The sequence below is a fragment of the Cavia porcellus genome, unplaced genomic scaffold, assembly GCF_034190915.1.
Source record: "Cavia porcellus strain 051 isolate PalLab524CR breed Dunkin Hartley unplaced genomic scaffold, mCavPor4.1 scaffold_3, whole genome shotgun sequence".
In the NCBI taxonomy this organism is placed as follows: domain Eukaryota; kingdom Metazoa; phylum Chordata; class Mammalia; order Rodentia; family Caviidae; genus Cavia; species Cavia porcellus.
The window spans coordinates 16,989,843-16,996,961 of record NW_026947486.1 but is presented as its reverse complement, the minus strand read 5'-3'; the positions used below and the strand labels follow the sequence as shown (position 1 = coordinate 16,996,961).

General features: G+C 37.5%; 1 pseudogene; it reads right to left on the bottom strand.

The window, feature by feature from the left end:
* Positions 1–2,227: 2,227 nt before the first annotated feature.
* Positions 2,228–4,198, bottom strand: LOC100735459 (broad substrate specificity ATP-binding cassette transporter ABCG2-like; annotated as a pseudogene).
* Positions 4,199–7,119: the final 2,921 nt, after the last annotated feature.

Here is a 7,119-nt window from a genome sequence, read left to right as displayed (position 1 = left end):
TATATAGGCGTAGCTTGTAAAGGTCAGAGAAAGCAGCCTATCTAGCTAGGGTCTTCTCCATAATGCACTAGGGGAAATCCTGTAAGAGGACTAAATCTTGAGGCAATGACAGCACCTCTTCTTAGAGCAGAAATTACCCTGTGGTGGCGGGTGTTCCTGAACACCTCGTATTGATATAATTATAGGGCTCCCAGATAAAATATACAGCTTGAACAGAGTGATTCAATTGCATGAACTCTAAAAAAAATGTAGTATAAGCACAATTTGGGGAACTTGGGGAATATTATAGCTCAGAGACAAAACAAGTGAAGAGTAGTGTCCAGAGGATCTGGACCTTCAGAAACTCACAGTAGATGGCTAATCAAAAACTCTTTGGCATCTGGATGAGGGAAAGTGATCACAGGGTTCTCCACTGGCAAGAGTAAGAAGGGAATCAAAAGTCTAGATACTATATTTATCATTTACTAAAGGCATATTTAGGAAGTCAGAGCTGAGAGGGTTTAGGACAGTGTGGTCCCGAGGCTTTTTGGCATTAAGGCTTGGTTCTGTGTAACCAATTTGTTTCTCATATTGTGGTTTGGGAAGCCTGAGATAGTTTCTAGATTAGATTATCATAAGGAGTACACAACCTAGATTCCTCACATGCACAATTCACAGTGGATTTGTATTGCTATGAGATGTACAGATCTAATGCTTGGCTAATCTAACTAGAGGCTGGGCTCAGGTGGTAATGTGAGCATGGGGGACAACTGTAAATAGAAATAAAACTTTACTCATCTGGCTATTGTTCACCTCCTGCTGTGTGGCCCAATTCCTAATAGGCCAGGGATCATGCTAGTCAATGGCCTGGAAGGTTGAGAACTCTTTCTTGGCTTAGGACACCTGCATAACATCTCATGTTTGATGTCTCATATCTTGATCTTGTAATTACTCCAGAATACTACCTTCCCATGACCTTTGCTCTGTAGCAGGTGACCAAAGATAAATCAAGCGACAATGATTGCACAATCAAGAATGAGTGTTAGCAAAATTATTATGATTTGTGATTCCTATGGTTCCTACTGCCATCTCTGCCTCAGTGTTGAACTGTTATGCACTTGTCGACAGGTCTATAGACACACATTAAAAAAACCCAAAAAGTTGTTTTACCTGGTTGGAAAGCCAGTAAATTGTGGCTACATGTGGATCCTCATTAGAGGACCAAGATTGGAAGGTTGTGAATATTTCTAATATATAAAGACCACAGGGTTCCTCTAATAAAACCTTATTTTCCTTCTGACTTTAAAGTTCCCCCCAGGAATGATTTGTGCAACTGATACCTTTGAGAGACACCTGGCAGGATTGTCCCTTGAGAATCCAATGATGAATTTTAGGCTCATAATGGATAGGCAATACTGAGCTCAGCTTTAACATTGGGTGATCAAAGCAGTATTTACCAAAGGTGAATCCTGTATATATAGAAGCTGGCTGGAGAGTATGGTGAGAGACAGATCAGATAAAATGGTTCAGGAAGAAGACTGAATAGTACGTTTTTTTCATTTTTATTTGGTGCTGGCTGGCTGGAACAATAACAGACCACACATTTTAGGCATCAAGTAGAGCACAAGAGAGTAGGCAGTCTCTGTCTACCTTCCCAGAACACACATGGATGTATCATTTCGTCCTTGAGAATCCAATGATTCCCATATTGAAAATAAACTTGGAAAATCTCAGAACTTAAAGTTTGATTGATACTTTATTTGAAATCTGCTGAAATTCACATTGAGGTGGTTTTCTAATTTATTTGTATACTTGGCTATAAACTGAATCAGCTATTATGTACTTTTGTCATAACTGATAGATAGTATGCTTTTTAAAATTTTACCATCTCTGCAGAAAAATAAGTATCCATAACTAAGCGTCCTCCCATGTAAGTCACCTGTTTTTTTATGTCATAACTATTAAAAGATTATATATCCTTAGAGAGGTACAAATATTTTCCAACTTGGTAATAACTTCAAAATGACATAAAATGAAATTGTAATCATGAAAGTCTGTGACTCTATAGGTACATCTAGCTGTCTTGTGGAGCCTAGAATCTGTAACACTAATATCTATTTTATGTCTTCCCTTTATTTGTACTTTTTATTTGCATACTTGATTTAATTGTATTTATTTTTAAATTTTTATCTAATTTTTTCAAGGTATTCTTTTTATTGTGAGGGCAACTCAAAGTAAATTAAAGAACTTATGTTTTTTTTTTGAGAAATAACAATTTTAGGTAGGCAATTGTGAGGAAGATGATCACCACAAGCCAAAGACACATGATTCTGCCACACTGCCCAAGGGTAGACACCGATGCCCTGATTTGTCAAGCATTGTTCTCCAGAAGATATTGCATAGCTGTTTCTACAGGTATCCTTCTGTGCTGTTGTATTGAGTCTTGGATAAAAGTCTTGCTCCAGAAATTCATTATAGCGCAAAGCTGTAAAGCTGTATCAAGGAATGCTGAAGTACTGAAGCCACGACAACCAAAGAGCAATGTTTGTGAAATTTACCAACAGACCTGAAAAGAGCATCATAAACACAAAGTATATGGTCAAGAGAATTGTTGCTACAGAGACCACACTCTGACCTGATGCTATGATCAGTGCCATGGAACTGGCTGTGTAAGCCACCAGCATAAGGGTAAACATCATTATAAAGAAAGCATCTGCCTTTGGCTTCAAGCCTAACATGAAGTACAAAATACAAGTAAATATAACAATTGGCAACAACCTCATTTGTAGTAAAGAAGTAAGATGCAACTCTGTAGTATCCACTGATATACTCATGTATGAAGAGCTTCTTCTCCATGACAAAGAGCTCCATAGCTGATACATTGCTGAAACACTGGTTGGTTTTCAGGAAGAATAGCATGCTAGCTCTATTCTGGATTCCAGCACTGTTATTTTCTAGCCCTAAATAAAGGGCACCTATAACCAGTGGCAGTATGATGGTGACATGGATCTGAGCTATAAAGGCTTAAGGATTGCACAATGAGTTTTTGAATGAATGCTTGGCAATCCATCTCAGCTGGTGAAAGGATGAGGTCATATGGGTGTTTTCCTTGAAAGCTACACTTCTGGTAACCACCTGAAGTTTATCTAATTCAGCTTTTGTATTTTTGTACAATGTAGAAGTGGCATAGAATTCACCCAGCTTTTCTATAACTGACTTATCTCTCTCAGAAAGTTCTTCAGTTCTGTTGACTTTACAGTCTTCTTCCTGTCTGTTTAGTGTCACAGCAGAAGAGTCTCAGTTAAACACATCCAGAAAGAAGTCAGGAGGGTTATTGTAGGGTTTACACCTGTAACCTGCTGAGGCACAGTAGTCCAAACTACCTGTGCACCATGGAACATTAGTTTTCCTGTGGTCAATAAGGTGAGGCTATCAAGAAACTTGATGATGGAATACTGAGGCTGATGAATGGAGAAGATTATGGTTCATCCCTGCCTAGACATTCTTTTCAAGAGCAAAAGAACAGAAGTTGCTATGCTTGCATCTAATCCAGTCATGGGCCCATCGAGGAACACAACAGAAGGATCTGTAATCAACTCCATTCCTATACTGATCATTTTCCTTTTGCCCCAGACACACCATGGATAAAATGAGTTCAATCTTGGAATCTTCCACTTTATCCAGGCCTAACTCTTTAATAACCATGTTAATCCTTTCATTTTTTCATGATTCTTCATAGTTGTTGGAAGCTGAAGAGCTGCTGAGAACTGTAAATTTTCTCTTACTGTCAGTGTGCCCATCACGACATCATCTTGCACTACATAAGATGAATTACATTTAAAGTTGGCAGAACATGGTTCTCCATTTATCAAAACATCTCCAGATAATCCATGTGGATCTTTCCTTGTGGCTAAGACCTCTAAATGAAGATTTGCCTGAACTTTAAGTCCAAGAATTGCATTGAAGCCGGATCTCATGATTCCACTGACATTGGATAATATTTCTTTCTCAACTGTTTTCTGACAAAATAGAAATCCACTCTTCATTTTTACTTAATGTTATGAAAACTTAACACAGTCCCTTCAGTACATGTCTTCATGTCACTGGAGGTCATCCCAGGGATACCATTGGTGTTTCCTTGTGACATTGGAATGCAAAACTGGTCATTACTGGAAGACACAGGAGAGTTTGAGTTTCTGTCATTCTTGTGAGTTTCCATATATCCCCCACCTCAGACCTGCCTCGTTTAGTGGTTTTACTCTGTAAATGTTCCACGGGCAGGCCCAGGGTTGTGCTGGTGTCACGGCTGCTGCTCCTTTTGCTGCAAGCCACTTAATGTACTTTTTAAAATATTTAAGATTGCTGTATTTCCTTATAAGAGGAACATTTCAACAGATTTATACAGGTATCAACCAACCTTTTTTCAAATTGGGTACACACCAAATCTAGCATCATGGGAGTTTTATTGTGTAGTGAAACTTTTAAACTATCAATATAAATGCAATGGTACTGCACAAAACATCCACAAGAACGTCTTTCAAATTGTTCTAGAATAGGTCACAAACATTTCCTACATAATCCAACATATGAAAGAGAAATGGTACATCTTTTTCTTGCAATTTGCATGCAGTGGAAAAACATGTATATAAATGTATACACATGAATATACATGTATATATGTATATATATGTATATATAAAGTTTAACTAATAGACACTAGAAGATTGAGAGTTTAGTAAGTCTGTACATGAGAAGTGTAATCAAAATAATTAAAATTTATTTAGCATCCACCACTTTCATAATCAATTGTTACTTTTTAAAAAATCTCACTGCCAATTAGGCTTCTGGAATATATTTATTTTTTTCAATTTGTAGTACTGCCACTCGCCTTGGTTTTTTTGACTGTTAACAGAAAACTGATGAAAAGTAAGGAAAAGCTTTTGCAAAAGCAAGCAATCCTCCACCTTATTTTAAGTATGATATATATGATGGAATGTCTTCCCAAGCAAAGACTGAAACTACTAACAAATCACAAGAACTCAGTTTGCCAATGTATTTTGCCTGTATGTACTTATTTTCAACAGAGGAGCTGAAAATCAAAACTTAATTTAGGGATGCATTGGGAGAAAACTGACTGTCTTTGTTAAAAAAAAAGACCAGCAAAATAGGTTCACTAAATTTATTTTATTTTAAAAAGAATAAAACAAAACAAAGCAAACCAAAACAAAACAGATCAGAGTAAAACAACATAAATAACAGAAATTCAAGACAAGACTATAGGAAATCAACAGTGGCTATTATTACGTCTCTTGTTTTCATCAAAATAGTTGTCCATATCTGCACACAGAATGAATTCAAACAAGAGAAAATAGTATAAAAACTGATCAAAATAAAGGAATGAAAACTTTATAGATCTTCAAAACCAGACAACAGGAAAACCAACCATGGCTACAATAATGTCTCTTGTTATCTTCAAACTAGCTATGCATAACTTCACACATATTGAAATCAAATAATTGAAAACAGACTAAAACAAATCAAAACCAAGATTAAGGCACTATTGGACTTCAACACAAGATGATAGGAAATCAGCAAAGGCTACCATAATGTCTTATTTTCTTCAATGTAGCGGTTATACCACCACACAGAATAAAATTAGTTCTTATAAATGCTTTAATGAAGTTAAAATCATAGTGAAGTTCTAATCATATATAAGCCTATCATTTAGTGAAGTTCTAATCATATATAAGCCTAAATATGTACATCTATCCTTTCTGTATTAGAGAGAAAAATTAAACAAAATAAAGTATAAGAAAAACAAGAAATAAGAGCCAAATAAATAACTATAATTAAGAGCCTAAAACAGTAACAATGTAGGCTTTCAAAGGAAAGTGCTAGGAATGTAATAAATGTTATTCTGCATAGCTATCTTTAAAAGAGGTACTCAGATTATCAGATACGGACATGCAAAATTGATCTAATCTTACAGATGTTAATTGTTATGTTCCAAGAACTATAAATTTGTATATTTTTCTTCTCTTTGCCTTCTTTTTTCCTTTTCCCTGAGTTATTTTTTCTCTTTGATCATGTTCTTGCCTTTTTAAATGGTTGTTGAAGACTTTTTATCTTATATACTCTTTTAGTTTCTTACACTAGGGAAACAATATGGTATTTACACATGTGAGTTTGAATTGTTTCACTTATGAATATGGTCACAAGTGCATGCATTCACTTATAAAAGCCTCAAAGTGGCCCTTCTTTATAACTCAGTAGTATTCCATTGTATAAAAACACCACATCTTTTTTACCCATTCCTCAGTTGATGGGCATTTAGGTTGTTTCCAGGGTTTAGCCATTACAAATTGTGATGCTAAAAACAGGGGTGAATATATATCACTGTGGTATGATGTTTTCAGTTCTTATGAGAATACGCTCAGGCCAGAGGTGAGTTCCTGCACTACAGCTCAGGCACCGGGTTGAGTTTAAGATCATCAGTCCCAGTGGTCAGGACCCATTCAGCTTCCAGCCACAGAAGACTGGGCTCAGCATGTCTTGGGTCTACCTGGGCCACCCTCAGTGACCTCTTTCAATCCAGGGAGCTGGGATGCCAGAGGTGAGTTCCTGCACAATAGCAGGGGTCTGGAGAGAGTTTGAAATCATCACTCCCAGTGTTCAAGGATCTTCCCAGCTTCCAGCCACACTAGACCTGGATCTGAAGGTTTCTCAGCCTGGCAAGACCAGCCCAGTGACCTTCTTTCAATTCAGGGAACTGGGGTTGCTTGAGGTGAATTCCAGCACACCAGCATGAACCAGGGCAGAGTTTAAGATCATCACTCCCAGCAAGTAATTCCCTGTTCAGCTTCCAGTCACACTAGACTGGTCTTGAGAGGTTTTGTGGGCCCAACTAGACTATGCCCAGCAACCATTTTCAATCAGGAGAATAGAGGGCAAGTGAAGTGAGTTCCAGTGCATTGGTGTTTTCCCGGGGAGAGCTTTGGACCATCATCCACAGTAGTTAGGTGCCCATCCAGCTTCATGGAACACTGGAGGTGGCACAGAAGGTCCTGTGGGATGAATCATGCTCAGAAACTTCCATTCAGTCACAGGAGCTGAGAACATAGGAGATGATTTCCAACACGC